Source organism: Adiantum capillus-veneris, chromosome 28, assembly GCF_014529385.1.
Source record: "Adiantum capillus-veneris isolate H3 chromosome 28, ASM1452938v2, whole genome shotgun sequence".
Taxonomy (NCBI): Eukaryota; Viridiplantae; Streptophyta; class Polypodiopsida; order Polypodiales; family Pteridaceae; genus Adiantum; species Adiantum capillus-veneris.
Window position 1 is genome coordinate 106,838,371 of NC_140958.1, and position 16,932 is coordinate 106,855,302.

General features: G+C 42.4%; 1 long non-coding RNA gene across 1 annotated transcript; it reads right to left on the reverse strand.

Annotated features, from left to right (window-relative positions):
• Positions 1-4,443: 4,443 nt before the first annotated feature.
• On the reverse strand, positions 4,444-6,016 carry LOC147421043 (uncharacterized). Its single transcript, XR_015186998.1, has 2 exons — positions 5,511-6,016; positions 4,444-5,094 (listed from the first exon to the last, which is right to left on the reverse strand). It is a non-coding gene; the product is annotated as an uncharacterized LOC147421043 (long non-coding RNA).
• Between the last annotated feature and the right edge of the window lie 10,916 nt (positions 6,017-16,932).

Genomic DNA, 16,932 nt, shown 5'->3' on the forward strand with positions numbered 1-16,932 from the left:
ACTTCACAAAACATGTACACAGGCTAGCAATGCCATCACCATGGCCTATTTACACAAGAAAATACAAAGAGCTTTGAGAGGCACACTCCTCTGTCAGAGAATTCCACTTTGCAGGCTTCAAACCGCATAAAAAAGCGCAAAAAAAGCCCCTAATTTGATTAAAATTTGGATTTTATAGGGGGGGTCTTCTTCAACTTTGGAAACTGCTCTCACATTTGAACATCTGGCATCTCAATTTTAGCATCTTTTGGAAGGGGTAGCCGCTTTACTTTTTCCCTCTACTCTCTGTTTCTCTCTTTGCACTTGGGGGGGGGGGGGGGGGGGGGGGGGGGGGGGGGGGGGGCATTAGCGAGGTCGCTATTGCCCCTAGGCTTCTTTTATTATTATTTTTATTTTCTTTCACTTTTTACCCCTTTGGGGGGGCTATCTTGCACTGCCCCTTTGGCCTACCTTTGCATTATCTTTGTCCGACTCCTTCCAGCCTTCTCTCTCTATATTTCTCTCTCCTTCTTCTCCCTTTTGGTCCGGCTTCCACTTTGCCTTTGCCTTTACTCGCCCTTGCTCTCATTTTCTCCGGTCTTTGCTTGCCTTACCTTGTCGGGCGCCTTGGGAATGAGCCTTGCCCTTGCCTTGTACACATTGCGGCCTTCGAGCTCTCTCTCTCTCTCTCTCTCTCTCTCTCTCTCTCTCTCTCTCTCTCTCTCTCTCTCTCTCTCTCTCTCTCTCTCTCTCTCCTTCCCATTGCCCACAGGAGTACTCCCCATCTTATGCACCGGGGAGGGGGGGGCATTAGTGAGGTCGCTATTGTCCTCCTCCCTTAACTCCAAAAGATGGCCTTCAAGGCCGTGGGAACGGGCTCTTCACCAAGCGCTACCACGTCATCAATTAATTGCACCAACTCCTCCCCCTCTATGTGCGCACCACTGTGCAAGCCCGTCAACACCCGCCAAAACCGCCACCTTGCGCTCGCGCACAGCCCGAACAGCGCCCCCATGGGGGTCCGCCATCGTCGCCACGCCGCATGGAAGCTTTCATTCCCTCACATGCTCTACAAAGCCTCACGGTCCAGCTCTTATACCACTGGCTTGAAGCCCGGAGTGGCGCATAGGGGATATACATGCCCTCCATGTGGCGGTTGCTGACTCCATGGCCTTAAGGCCTTGCAAAATTTTGAAAATACTCCCATAAAAAACCAACTTCCCCCCCAGCTTGTCTTGTCTGCCAACTGGCACCCTGTGATCTAATCATCGAGTTGCAAAGTTGTACCGAGTCCCCACTTTGTCGGTCCCTGACCGTGTAAACCTCGCCGCCTTCTAATCCTTTTGAGCTCGATATCCAAGGCCATTAAAAACAGAGAAAATCATCTGCAAACTTTTCACCGCTAAATGCTCCCATTTTTTCCCAGGCCATAACTCGGTGCTCAAAACTCAGAATCACGAGCCATGAATTCTTGCTGACTCCACTTGGCATGCTCTTGTCAAGGCCTAAAAAATGCCAGATGGCGCATTCTTCAGTGCGGGCCAGTGAACTCAAACCCAGCCCCTGGAAAATCTTCAATTGATCATAACTTGCCAACCAAAGCTCCGATTCGCAATCTGAGAAGACAGGCATGCTCCATAACTCGAGCTCTACTCGTGCATCTAGTAATATTAGCCTGGGTGACCTATCCCCAACTGTCCTGTCCGTCGGAGATATGCTACCCACTCTGTCTTTGAACTGCAATATCTTGAGCACCGGGGCTCCGTTTGACGAGCCGTCTAGACCAGCCTCTAGAGCACATCGAGCACTACATCGCAGAGCACTGCTTTGGCATTTTGGACACCTTCATCTGCTATCCCATCTGGACTCATTTTGAAGCTTTTCTGGCCTAAAAAGCTACATTGAGCATACATCTCCGCTTCCCTTTGGCTGCCCAGGTCTTTGACACCTGCCCTAGCCTTCTGCACTGCACCTACCTGCAACCTCTGCCTGGCATAGACCACTTCCTAGCACGGACCAACTTTGGTTGCACCAACGTACACTGACATACAAACAAAAAGATTATTTGGCTCAAAATATGTGGTCATAATACAGGACTCCTCTTTTCCATATGTGCCCTGACATAACAAGGCACATAACAGTAGAAAGCTCATTTAATTCAAAATGCAATTAGAATGCACATGCTTTATGGTTACTTATAGGTATTGTGATTTGATTGCTCTAGTTTGATTTGCTTCAAAAAGGTGTGAATACTCTTTTACTAAAAATTTCCTCTTTGTCAAGATCAAGAACAATCAGCCGCCCAGGTTTAGCAGCCACAAGTGTTGTCTTTGCCCACCAAGAGTTTACTACAATACCAATAGTCCATATGAGTGGAGACAAATAGATAGTGCAAACAGATAGAGCTAAAAAGAAAACTAGTACAACACCAGAAACAACCAAATTTGGTACTCAATAGTACCAATTTGGTACTGTATTGTGCAATACTTAGTTTGGAAAGGGTACTTGATAGTACCAATTTGGTAATGTATTGTGAAATACTTAGTTTATAAATGAATAGTAACATGGGAACACAATTACAAGTTGAACACACCACACTATTATAGAGAGAAAAAGAGATGAAAGACAAGGCCAAAACTTGAATTGATTTGATAAAATAAAAAACACTTTGTGCTAAATACATTTGCATGTCAAAAGGGCTACAGTTTGCATGCACGAGTCAACTGATCACGGGCACGGTTGTGCTTCTTTCTTTGCACATAAAAAAGCTCCAATAGGGTCGCCAAATCAGTAGAATCACTTGTCCGATTTTGTACAGCATCACCAACCACTGGATCCACACCCCCGTCTGTGCTGTCCACTTTTGCATCCTCTGCTGCCGCTTCCTCCTTGGCATTCTTGGCCCCATCCCTGTTCTTTGCTTTGCCTACCTTTCTCTTTTCTACCTGTTCTCCTTTCTTGGCATCATCCACCCCTTTCCCCTCCTTAGAATCCACCCCCATCTTATCCTCCCCCTAATCCCCCTTCTTGGCTTCCAACCCCTTCTTCGCCTCCCCCTCATCCTCCTTGGATTACACCCCATGCTTGGTCTCTTTCCTTGCCTCTTTAGGTTCTTCCACCACTTGCTTGGTATCTTCCCTTGCCCCTTTAGGTTCTTCCACTCCCTTCTTGTTCACTGCACCTTCCCCTTGCCTATTCTCATCCTTGTTAGTGATATGATCTTCAGACTTTGTGTCAGAGCAGCATCTGGTTTGGCAGCATCCAACTCCACTTCCTAAGGGACTTTACCACCCACATTTTCTTTATTCTCCTTAACATCCTTGTCCTTGTAGTCATCGTTTCCTTCACTATCCCCCGTGGTATCACAGTGTTGTCCCTCTAAGTCTCTTTCCCTTCCACACTATCATTCTTTAAATCATGAAGAATATCCCCCATCTCTTTAGTAACCTCATGCTCCTCCCATATACAACTTGTAGAGCAAACTTTGTGGCACCCTATCCATCCTTGAACACCTCTTCATTTCTTCCAGTGGGCCCAGCCGTTGCAACATCCTCCTCCTTTGCAAAAATAGCAAAAGACAACATGTACTTACAAACAACCTCACATTCAGTGCAAGTAAGTAGATGGTTTGCAGAACACGCACATACTTACTCTTCACAACATGACGCCCAATGACCTAGGACTTTGCCACCTCGGGATCACCATAGTACATCCAAGTTTAACACAATGATCCCTGCTTTATAGCAAAGCACTGAAGCAACGGGGTTGATATTGATGTCGGCACTCAAGCATAAAGGTTCCAACAACCCCTGTGGACTCAAACAACTCATCACATGCAACACACACACCAAACACGTGGATCATACCCACTGAATCAACGACCTGGGGCCTAGGATATATTATGAATCTCTTCCCAAGCCTAATATAAAAAATCATCTGCTTCACAAAGAGGGTGTGGCCTTGTGCTTCCTTCCATGTTGCCTCCAGCATGTCATAATCATGTTGCCAAACAACACCAAAGGGGGAACCAGATTAGTACCAAAAGCTAGCAGGCAGTACTCAAGGCATCATACTAACAAGTAGTACCAAAAACTACCAAAACTACCATGTCATCAATGACAGAAGACAACCATGAACTACCAAAAATGGAACCAAATCAGAACCGTGAGCTACCAATTAATAGTTGAAACATAAGCAGGGAAAACAAAACCCTAACAGCCACCAAAACAACGTTGTCAAAAGCTACCATAACTACCTAAAACTACCAATACCACCAAAACACCATTGATAGAAAGCAACCGTAAACCACCAAAGAGGGAAATAGAATACTACCAAAAGCTTCTAGTTAGTACCAAAAGCTAGCAGGCAGTCCTCAAAGGATCTACCAAATAGTACCAAAAATTATCAAAATTGCCAAGTCATCAATGAAAGAAGACAACCATGAACTACTAAAAATTGAACCAATTAAGAACCATGAGCTATCAACTAGTACCAAAAGCTTCTAGTTAGTACCAAAATCTGAGGCACTCACTCAACAATACTTTCTAGGTCTATAACATAGTTAGGTGTCTCTACGTAACGCTGTGGGGGGTCTACCTCTGTACACAGATTACTACCACTTTGCATAAGACGAGGCTTCTTAATAGATGATGGGTGGCCTCTATGGGAGGCACCATTTTCCCTTCGCCAAGTTTTGACCTTCCATTCCAACCCTCCCGGGCGGCTGGCACACATACTAAGTACAATCTCTCCAAACCTCGTCCATGTAACCTTATAGCTCGCAGGGTCCTTTGTTGCCGCATGGAAATTCTCAAAGAAAACAACGTGCAAACTTTGCAGTGATCTCCCCACAAGATGGAGGGGCTTGCTATACCTTATGGAACACAAACCTGCAATCTTCAATCACTCTTGGTGGTTGTACATGATTCAAGTAAATCTTTGTATTCTTCTGGAAGTGTTGCTTGAAAAAAGTCATCCATTAGTCATTAGGGAGAACTTCTTCCATCAGATCCTTTGGAATCACACCATCCATGCTGAGACCATACTCCTTGTGATGTTCTTCGGCTATCTAGAAAAACTTGGTAAGAAGAGGGTATTCCTCCATTTTGTTTTTGCCTGCAATGTGGAAACACGTTTTGGTAATACAAAACACAACACAAAGATTTTGAACTTCTCTTTAACACATGGATGACCTTGCCAATGCAAAATTTAAAACTGTGAAGTAACCAAATTGTAAAGTACTACATTTGGTACAGTAAAGTGCCTCAGTTTATATGTTAACCTTCACTGCCCTATAGAGGTTTAAATTTGTGTTCGGCTCATAACATATATACTTTCATGCATGCAATGAAAAAAAAAATGCAGAACTCTCAAGATACCATACACACATTTGCATGCATGCAATTTAACAAGAAAAAATATTGGGCTCAAAACCTCAAAATCTTCACATGATAATAGCTACATATCATGAAAGAAAAACAAAACCAGTGACACAAAACAACAATGTACACATGCAAAGGAGGAACACCAACCTCTGGACTTTGTAGATGATTGAGTCTCATCCTCACCCAAAAGCGCTCCAGAGCTAGCTAATTTCTCCACAGACAAGTCCCCCTTGCTAGCTCTTGTGTTTGGAGTGTTGATGCTCCGATAAAATTTTACACTTGTGAAGGGGACCTTGCATCCATGGTCCTAGGTTTCTTCCCCTTGTCTGATGAAGCCTTGCCAGTAGATTTCCTTGCAGGCGTCCTCATAGTCGTGATGGTGCACATCCGGGGACCTGGCTAGCTACACTGTAAAATGATGAACGTGATGACTGTGAGAGGTGTGCAAATTATTTGCTAAAAAAGGCTTGACAAAGGCGGTCTATGAGAGAGGTCTAGAGCTGATGCGAGGTGCAAGGCGTAGTGATTGACGGGGGATAGAGACTGGCAGTGGTCACGTCACAGGAGTGCAAATGTGCAACTCCCATCCATAATTGCACATACGTTTTCTTTGAAAGGAGTGGTGTTTCAATTTTTAATACATTTGTACTTTAAAATTCCTACTCTTTCAAAAAAAAATCTAATACATTCCCTCCTATAGTACTCAAATTTAGATGACAAAAAAGTTTCCCTCCAAAACAACTTGGAAATATGTAGAAGTACCAACTAGGTGGGAACCAAAAAGGTCCTTGTTTTGTACTACCAATGCATGCTTTAGCCTTGTTATAAAAAAGTTCTCTAATGATGGCTCTTGTAACATCTAATTTTCTACACCCATTTGAACAAAACTTATTTGTCAGTGTAGAGATTTCTTCAAAATAAATGAGGGATAATAATGATGAAGAATACACAGTGAGATGGAGAAGCCGTAAATAGGTTTTGAATGCGTTGGTGAATGACTTATTACTACTTCTTTCAACAAAGTCAACATCTTAGAACAATGGAAAGCTTGTCTCTTTTCCTATAGAACCGTTACTTCATAGTTATTAGTTGCTAGTTATTGGTTTCTGGAGGGAAATTTCCATGTTAAGGTAGGCCACTTTATGCGAGAAGGGAACCCCATCCACAAAAAGAGTGCGGGGAGAATGAAGGCTCAAAATTGGGGCAGTTAGGGTAGATCTATTCGGGCTCCACACCGGACAAAGGGTTGTTTATGCTTAAGGGGTCATCGATAAACCAAAAGGTATGATTAAATGGTGCTACTCTATGAAGTAGCTCTGGAGAAGATACATTGTTGTGGTACCACATACAATAAAAAATTGCTAAGTATATATTACACATTATTCATGAACATAACAATTCCATTGGGTGCCAACAATTTGTTAAAAGAGAGAGCTTCCTTACTAAATGAAGCTATGTTTGAGCAACCATGAAAGGAATTTTGTTAAGTCATCATGATTCTAGTGAAGCAGGGTGGTTTCATATTGTTTTAATCCACAGATGGCTCTAAACAAAGGATGTTTTAGTAGAACTCTCCGTTTTCTTTGATTGATATGCCAAGTTAATGAGTTCTTCACAAGAAAATTCAAGAGCCCATGCTAGCTAATTAATGGAATTTTTTGTAACATTCTGTTATCTCAACAAAGAAGAGATTGAAGATTTAAGATGGTAGGTTAAGTAAATACTTCCAAGGTATTCTTAATCAACCATACAATGTTGATGGTAATACTGAAAAATTTCTTGATGTTTGCTTGCTCCTTATCTAAGGTGTGATAGAATTATTTTGCTACAAGGTTAAGACATGTTGTTATGTTGTTAACAAAAATTGTGAAAACGTGATTAGGCTTTTATATATGGGAAAGAGATCATACTAGGTTGGTTAAAAAACCAAAAAAGCCTATTACTACAAAGTTCTATTAGAGTAAGGAACAACCAAGGAATAAGGAACCTCAATGCTTAAATCAGTTTTTGCGAAAAAACCTATGAACAAGAGTTATCCTTCACAATCTCCATGCAGATTAGAGGGTAGTAAATCTTGATATACTAAGAACTCAATAGGACAACAACACCAAACATTGCTTCCTCTCAGACACACACACAATCTCTCACACTCAATCAACATTGTCCACCTTGTCATCCCCAACTATTATTTACCATCTCTCTCTCTCTCTCTCTCTCTCTCTCTCTCTCTCTCTCTCTCTCTCTCTCTCTCTCTCTCTCTCTCTCTCTCTCTCTCTCTCTCTCTCTCTCTCTAGCAAGGCAAGAAAACCAAAAAACCCAAAGGCTAAGTGAGGGCAAGAGATCCATCACCTTAAATTGAGGCAAGGAACTTGTAAATGCCAGCATCCACCACCTCACCATGCATAGATTTAGTAGTATGTCTAGCTACATTCCCATCTAGTAGTAGATAGAGAGTAAATTAGGCAACTAGAATTGTACAGATAAGAAAAGACCCTACTATAACGAGCTTCAAGCTTGAGCATATAGTGTTGTGGACAAGATGAGAATGGAACCAACATACCTTTTTAAGAACGAGAGAAGATGCATATAGAAGCAACATATCCATCATATATAAGAAAACCCATTCTAGGATGAAGGCAAGTTATTGCACCATTCCCCAACCATACAATAATGTAAAGCTAGAGAAAGAGAGAGGATGCCCAGTCCTTCGGGTTAAATTCATTCAAAGAAAGGAGTAGTAATAGTAAATAGTACACTATAATACTTACACCCATGGGGGGAAGAGCTAGTCCTCTACATTGATGAAGATAGTAATGTCCAAGGAATGCAAAAGGATGAGAGGAGACCATCTCCAAAGAAATATCACTGTCGTGTAGAGTGAGGGGAAAGTAATAGAAAAGAGAGACTATGTGCAAAGAAACACAAGAGTGACACTAAAAGAGAGAATATGTAAGGCCACAAGTAAAGTCCAATGTAGTTAATATCTCACACTTTCTAAGGATGGGAAGGTAGCCAAAGAGTATGAACTCAAAGGAAAGATTCCCACCTAGAATAAGCAACCCCATTAGAGGTTAGAGAATCAACATAGAAGTGAAGCAAGGGGAGAAACCCCAATTAAGATAGCATTGAGCACTATACAGGGTTTTTTTGGGGGAGAGAGCCACCACTTGGCTTGTATAACCCACGTATAGGGTTCATCATCAAGATTTGAAGACAAATTCTATGAGATTTTTTTATAAAAGCCTTCTCAAGTTCACAAGGGGCCATAGTATCCCACAAAAGAGAGTAGCTTCAAAAGGGGTATGTTATTTTCATGAGCTAAAACATCTGAGCTAGGCATGATGAGCTTCAAATAAATCATCTTGACAAGAGACATATTTCCCTTAGAAATATGAATTGTTGAGAAAAATGTGTGAGCAACTCATAACCATATTTTTTTTGGAGAAATTACCTTGCAAGACATACCACAACCGTATTTCAGAGAAATTATGTTCTAAGCTAGCTCAAAACCATATTTATTTGAAGAATTATGTTGCCATAGATGCTACAACCATAGTTGTTTGAAAATATGCTACACATGCTACAACCATAGTTCTTTGCAAAAATAAAGCTCAAATCTAGCCAAAAAGCATATTTCTTTGGAGAAATTAGGTTTGATAAGGTTAAGAGGATGATATGGACGATAGATTATTATGATGGATGGAGATGGAGAATTGTTAAGAACTTTGATCTACATTTCCTTTTTTATTCTTCACATATGCCTCCTTTGTCTCTTCATTTTCTTGTCCCGCACACAATGAAGAATGCATACCCCTATGAAATGCTAGCTCGAGAACCTTCAAAGTGTCTAATTTTGAGCACTTCAAATGTTCAATCTTGAGCACTACCATAACAAAATTGTTATCATCTTTGATATGTTCAATCTTTGTGAAAGAAGTGATAATAATGCTTGCAAGCAAAGCTTGCAGTCCATGCCCTCACACACCTGACTTTGACTCACAAAAACATACACAAAGGAACACATAAAAAAGAGACAAGGCAAAGAGCCACAAACAAAAAGTGAGAGAGAAATGAATGGATTACAAAATGATAAAGTGACCAGTCCCAAACATCAAAGTCCATGGTCAAGGGATTGCACACCTCAGCTATCCAACTACTATCGGTTAGAAATATGGAATAGTTAGTTGTATGGGATTAATGATTGGCATCTCTCCTCTATGAAGTTTGTGCAGCTGCATGCCCCCCTCTCCTAGAATTTTGATAGCCATGAAAGGATAGTCCATTGTCCTTCCCTTGTCGTCAAGGTTCGGGGTCAGGGGTCCACTGATTTGGACCGTCCATCACATTTACCTTCCTTCATCGCGAGATCAACATTGATGTAATTTTTTATAATGGCAACCACTCATCTCTTTCCATGTTAGCACAAGAAATGTTATCTCCTATCAACACATGCACAAGGAATACTACAGCAACCTCAACAATGCCACCTAGGTGCCTCTGCCATGCAACACATCCGCCTTGAGAATGCTTTTGACTACACCATCTCCTGCCACCTCCACTGTCAAGACCCAAAGATAATGGACCGAGATCATTGAACTGTTGGAATTAGGGCTGCAGAGAAACACACACAGCTTGGAGAAGACGAAGGAAGCTCAAGGCACACTATAGAGAGTGTGCTACTTAGTGTGCAATGGAAAGATAGATAGCCCTAGAGTGATGGGCGTATATACAATGCACGGGGGAAAAAACCTCCTAAAGAGGGAAAAAATGCCCCGGCAGTCCTAGTGTGTTCACACACATCACTACCCCATGTATATGGTAACAAATCCCCCCTGGAGTGATGCGGTGAACGAGAGCTGGCACATGAGTAAAGGGAAGTGCCATGCCCTGAGGACAGGATCAGTCCACAAAGGGGAGTAAGCCCAAAGCTTTGCGGAAAGCTTCAAGCTTCTCACGAGACAATGCCTTTGTGAAAAGATCTATAAGGTTGTCCTGTGTTGGCACATAAGCCAAGCTGATCTCTCCTGCTGAGAGCCTCTCCCTGACATAGTGGTAATGCACCTCAATGTGCTTTGTGCGAGCATGAAAAACTGGGTTCCTCGCAACTGCCAATGCCCTCTGACTGTCAGTGTAGATAGTGTTGGCAGTGTCCTGTCCAACACCCAAATCAGCCATAAGGCGTCTGAGCCATACACACTCAACCGTAGCTGTGAAGACTGCCCTGTACTCAGCCTCACAACTCGAAGTGGCCACAGTAGGTTGCTTCTTGCTCAACCATGATATACATGAACTGCCAAGCATGAAACAAAAACCACTTGTGGACACTCGCGTGTCAAAACAACCAGCCCAATCTGAGTCCGAAAAAGCATGTAAGTATGGTAGCAATGATCCCCCCTTGGAATAAAACAAGCCAAGATGTAAAGTGCCACTAAGGTAGCGGAAAATCCTCTTGACAGCCTGCCAATGCTTAGACCCTGGGCTATGCATAAATCTGCTGACCTGTGAGACTGCAAACTGAATATCTGCCCTCGTGTTGCATACATAAATGAGGCAGCCAACAGCAGTTTGGTAAAGAGTGACATCAACAGGATCACCTGCATCATGTAGACTCAACTTCAAACTTGTTTCCATGGGAGTGGCAATAGGTTTGCAATCCTCAAGTCCAAACTTACATAGCAATGTCTCTATGTAACTTTTCTGACACAAGGCAATACCACCATCACACTGCTTAAACTGTATACCCAAGTAATGATGCAACAGCCCCAAATCTTTCATCTTGAAAGTAGCATTCAAATCATCCTTAAATTCAGCAATATGTCTCTCATTTGGTCCAGTGATCAGCAAATCATCAACATAAAGAACCACAATGAGAAGTACATCACCAAAACTGAGATCATGAACTATACATCTGTCATCCACAAATTTGACTACAAGTCCAAGTCTAGCAAGTGCGGATACAGACAAGAGATTCTTCTTGATCCCAGGTACATAAAGTGCATCAACAAGTGTGAAGGAACTGCCATTAGCAGTAGTGAGCACAATCTTTCCAACTCCCTGAACTGGATAAGAGGCGTTGTTGGCACAAGTGACTGAATTCCCATGAGGGACAAACTCGAGAGAGGTAAACAATTCATGATGTGAGGTAATGTGCTTTGTAGCACCACTATCAAAATACCACACATGTGAATCTGCAGCAACTGACAAGCGTGCATCATGGACAGCAGGATTATAAGTGCACTCTACGCTAAAAGCCCATTCTACATCAACATCAGCAACACAGTCTCCTTTCACAGAAGACTCAACAATGGCTGCATTTGTAGTGGAACTAGCATTTGCAGTGGAACCACCCTCTTTCTTCTTAGCCTCTTTGGCCTTCAACTTAGAACACGACTTGATCAAGTGATCATTGGCTTTACAATAATGGCAACGCATCTTCTTTTTGCCCTTATCACCAGAATTGCTAGACGAAGTACTGCCAGCAAAAGCATTAGGACCAGAATTTTTGCCACTCACAGCAGAACCATAAGAAGTGGCTACATTATTGTTACCACCCTTTCTTTGAGAAGCAATAAAAGTCTGTTCAACTGCACGCTGCCTAGTCCTGTTTTTTCTAGAAAGTGACTCTTGCAACAGTAATGTGCATAATGCATCAAACTTGACAACTTCAGGATTTCCTTGGGTCATCAGTCTCCAAGTACTAGCAAAAGTCTGGTAGGAATCTGGTAAGGCATCAAGAACAGTCTGCACAAGGGAACTGTCTGAAATGACTTCACCTGCAGAAATAAGCTGCTCATTGATATCCTTGACACTAGCAAGGAAGTGTCCATATCATCTTCCTCATGCATAATCTTCGACTCCAGCTCTTTACGTAGCAAAGCAATTTTAGCCTCATTGCGGCTTGCATAAAGACCTGCTAGAATATCCCAAGCCTGTTTTGCAGATTTTGTTGAACGGATGTGAGGAACAATGGTGCGCTTCACAGACAACGCAATCAATGCATGAGCCTGCGCATCCTTAACATCCCAACGAGCTTGTTCTGCAGTAGGCAAAACTTCTCTAACAGCTGCAATCCTTGCAGCAAGACCTGCAACATCCTCAACATCGCCTACATCCTCAGAACCAGGACGTACATCAACGCCCTGCACAATGTTCCAGACACCCTTTGACACAAGAACATGTTGCATCATATAAGCCCACATAGGGTAGTTGTCCCCATCCAACCTGTCCTCAGCAGCAAACATCTTGAACACATCTGTGTTGTTGTTGTCAGCCATGGTAAATGCTGCACCTGATGTGAAAATTGCCCAAAAATAGGAGAAACGGAGCGGGAACAACCTGTGCTATATAGCACAAACTGTAGAAGACTATAAGGCACCTATTATGCAGAAAACGACACTGACAGAAATTCTGCACAAAATGACAAAATAGCCTGTGCAGTACTGCCTATAGTGAAAACGGAGGCCGAAATGAGCCCAAATCAAAATTCTGAGCAAATCAGGCTCTTCGAGTTCTCCCAAAATTTTTGTCGACCTGCGAACGCTTGCCAAAGCTCACTGAAATCGGAGAAAGTGAGCAGGCGTGTGTTGGAGCAGCTGGCGACTAAGCCCGGGAGGACGTGACCTGCTCTGATACCAATTGTTGGAATTAGGGTTGCAGAGAAACACACACAGCTTGGAGAAGACGAAGGAAGCTCAAGGCACACTATAGAGAGTGTGTTACTTAGTGTGCAATGGAAAGATAGATAGCCCTAGAGTGATGGGTGTATATACAATGCACGGGGGAAAAATCCTTCTAAAGAGGGAAAAAATGCCCCGGCGGTCCTAGTGTGTTCACACACATCACTACCACATGTATATGGTAACATAAACCTTGCCACATCAACAGTAACGAAAAACAAGTGATAGGGATGTACCTGTGCTGCCACTTCAGATGCCAACACTCGATGCACTATCGCATCTCCACTTTGAGGACCAGTGATTACACCTAATGGGACCCCCTCCCCTTAACACTTGATAGAGACTCCCTCCCCTTTGATGCTTGACGGAAAAGAAAGGTCATGCACTAACCTTTCCTGTAATATATGCTCCCCATGGCTCCCGGCCTCCGTCAATCGCCACTGGGTTGCCCAAATTATGGGCAAAGGTGAGTGCATGACTTTTCCCTACTCCATAAACAAATTGAAGATCCCATCTACTAACGTGTTGCACTCTGAGGCCATTCCAACTATTGAGTTGGAGATGCAAACTATCAAACTACAGATGTTTAGATGGCCAATATCCATTGGTTGCAATTGCTACAAGTGCTTAGCCCTTAAAATTCACATCCAATCACGTACACCTACATGTTGGCCACCTAGTTTATAGTTAACCATTGCCATACTGAACAAGGGTCTACATGTGAGAGATCTTTACTAGTATTGGTCTTGGGTTTTTTCTACATGTTCTTGGGTTCTGGATTGAAGTCTTAAGAATACGTTTCTTAGAAAAACCAAAAAACCTTACTAAGTTCAAAAACTCATTTTGCCAGGGGAATATTGAACAGCCTCATGTGTGTGTAGGGTAAAGGGGCCAATAGCAGACCAAGTACCAGAATAGGGACGCAAGTTGTAGACTAACGTAAGCAAAAAATAATCATTTAGATACCTAGTAAAGGGATATTTTCACATCGTCTGCATATTTTATAAACTGTACTTTCTTGCATTTGGGCCACGCTTGTCACCACTCAGATCAACACTTTGCTTGAATCACTTGAAGACGACTCCATACTACTACCCAATCATGCTTCAAAACAGTGGGACATTGCCATCATCATATCAAGGAGTTGCCCCTTTATGGCCCACTACTTGAATAGAAAGCCAACCTCAATTCAAAAGCTAGTGAACTTAGCAAACAACCCAACAAGTCCAAAAAATAGTCCCCCAAAGCATAATATGTACTGAACCACTCTCTGTGAGGAGTCACATGAAACGATGCACCTGAGTCAATAACCCAATCCTGTAAAGCATAGTCATCAGCGGCAACCAAAAATGCTAAATTCATGGCAGATGTGAGATAAATGTCTCCATAAGAATCTTCAAATAAACATTGTTGATCTCTTCAATCTTTATACTGCTTTCCTTAGTCTTGCCTTCTTCCGACTTCTTATCTTTACCTTTCTCTTGTTTCAACTTTCGATAGTCTTTCTTCATATGACCCTTTTTGTGAAAATGATAGCACTCAATGTCTTTTAGGCCACGTGATTTGCTATGAGATTTTCCTCTCTGATTATGCTTGCCCTTTTCTTGTGATCGACCACGAACAACGAGAGCATTGCTAGTACCACGAGAAGTATCAAGATTCTTCCTGCTAACCTCTTCAGTAAGCAAACTGCCCTCAACATCAGCACATGTTAAACCATCAGGAGCTGCTGAGTTAATTATGGTTGTACGAAAAGTATCCCAACTTTCTGGCAACATAACTAGCAAGAACATTGCTTTGACCTAATTGTCAAAATTGACTCGTTGCGCAAAAAGCTAACTGAAAATTGTGTTGAACTCATTGAGATGGTTGCACATGGGTGTGCCCTCATCCATCTTTAAATCAACTAACTTTTTTAGCCAATAAACCTGTGATGCTGCACTTTGCTTCTCATACAGGTCACATAACTTCTTCCACAGCTCATAGCTAGTCTTTTCCATGTTCACATTGAAGTACACATTCTTTGACGAGGTCAACATGATGGTGGACCTTGCAGCTCATCCAACTCCTACCAATCTTACTCATCCATATCCTCAGGCTTTATCCCCTTCATCTTTATTGGCCGAATCTGCTTCTTCTGTACTAAGACACTGTAAATTTGTTCCTTCCAAAATGGGAAGTTAGTGCCATCTAACTTCTCAATGTTGAACAAAGAGTTCTCCGATGATGAAGCCATCACTCGATAAGGAACAAAAGTGATAGATCCGCTGCACTAAAGAAGACGATAGAAAACTTGAAAAATTTCGACAGAGTCTCCCTTGCAAAACTGACTTCTGAACCCAAAACAAATGTATACAATGACTAAAACGCTGATCAAAGTGGCTAAACTGGCAAGATAGAATCTCAAAGAATTGTCACTGTCAATGTCTCCAACTCTAGAAGAGTGTCTCTGACCAATTGAACACTGTCAAACGCATACGCATGAAGATGACAGCAATGCCAACAATGGCGGGTCAGCAGATGCACACCAATACTGCACTAACCGCATAAACATACATCCTATGTCGATGCCAAAACTGTGGAGATGTCGGAGACTCGCTCCAAAACCTGTATCACCGAAAGGATCTCCACATTTGAGAATCCCCCGGCTCAATAAAACCTTAACACGACCCTCAACAATAGGCTTTGCATATTTCCATCACAATACATAAACCACATAAGATCTTACATCAACCACAGAAACCCTTTTCTATAACCCCTACGGCGGTTTGTCTGATTTCACAAACCCTCAAGACCTTACATCAAATATGCATGTGACAGAGATTGTAGAAAGAGTCTGCAACGAAAACCTGTACGCAAAAAATTTGACGAAGGTAGACCATCCTGTTGTCTGAATTGAATATCCCTCAAAATGTGCAAAATTTGCAGAAACTTCCTTTTGCAAAGTTGTAGACCACGCGAAAACGGTTGGGGATCGGGGGAATGGACATGAAATAAGCTATTTTTAGAGGTCAAAACAGATCTATAAAAGTCTACAGCTTCTACTTCACGACCTACATGCAGTCTGAGTGACGTCTCTCAAAATTGGTGAAGATTTTGAGAAAACTTTCTTCTGCAAAGTTGAAGAAGACAAAAAATTGTGTAGGTGCGACGGAAATTGGCTTGAATGAAGACGTTTTGTTAGGCCAAAGCAGTTCTGCAAAAACGTGTTGCAGTTTTTGTTGCTTCTCCGCTTGCCTCCCCGCAGAGCTCCAATGGTGCTCTCAATCCCTGAGCTCTGATACCAGTTGAAGTGCGCGTGCGAGAGCGTGTGTGTGTGTGTGTGCAGCAATGGAGAAGAGAGAAGAAGAGAGAAGACACAGGTTTGGGTGGACTCCAAACACAATTGTGTTTGGAGTCCTAACACAATTGTGTTAGGGTTATGAGTCCTTATTCTTTTATGTAGAATGAATGGTCAGTGTTAGTTCCCGGTAGTCTCCGGCCGCCCAACACTTAGGCGCGGCACATTGGGCTTTACCACCCCAACAGGTCTCTCGTCTGACATCTACATTACAGATCGATAAGTATCATGACCTAACGCTATATCTAATCTGCATAACACTACATGCGCACATCCAATCCTCCCAAACATACATATACCTAAACCTAAATATATGTATTCATCTATCCCTTTATATCTCTCTCTCTCTCTCTCTCTCTCTCTCTCTCTCTCTCTCTCTCTAATGAATCGAGAGGATAGAGATAGATAGAGATTAAAGTTTCAATTACTACATCTCTTACCCTTTCAAAAAATGCACTCAAGTAACTACCCATGGTTTAGAATATTGCTTACTATTGCAAAGAGTAGTGGGGTGGATTTAACAGTGCTAAGTTGACACCGGTTCTTATCGAGC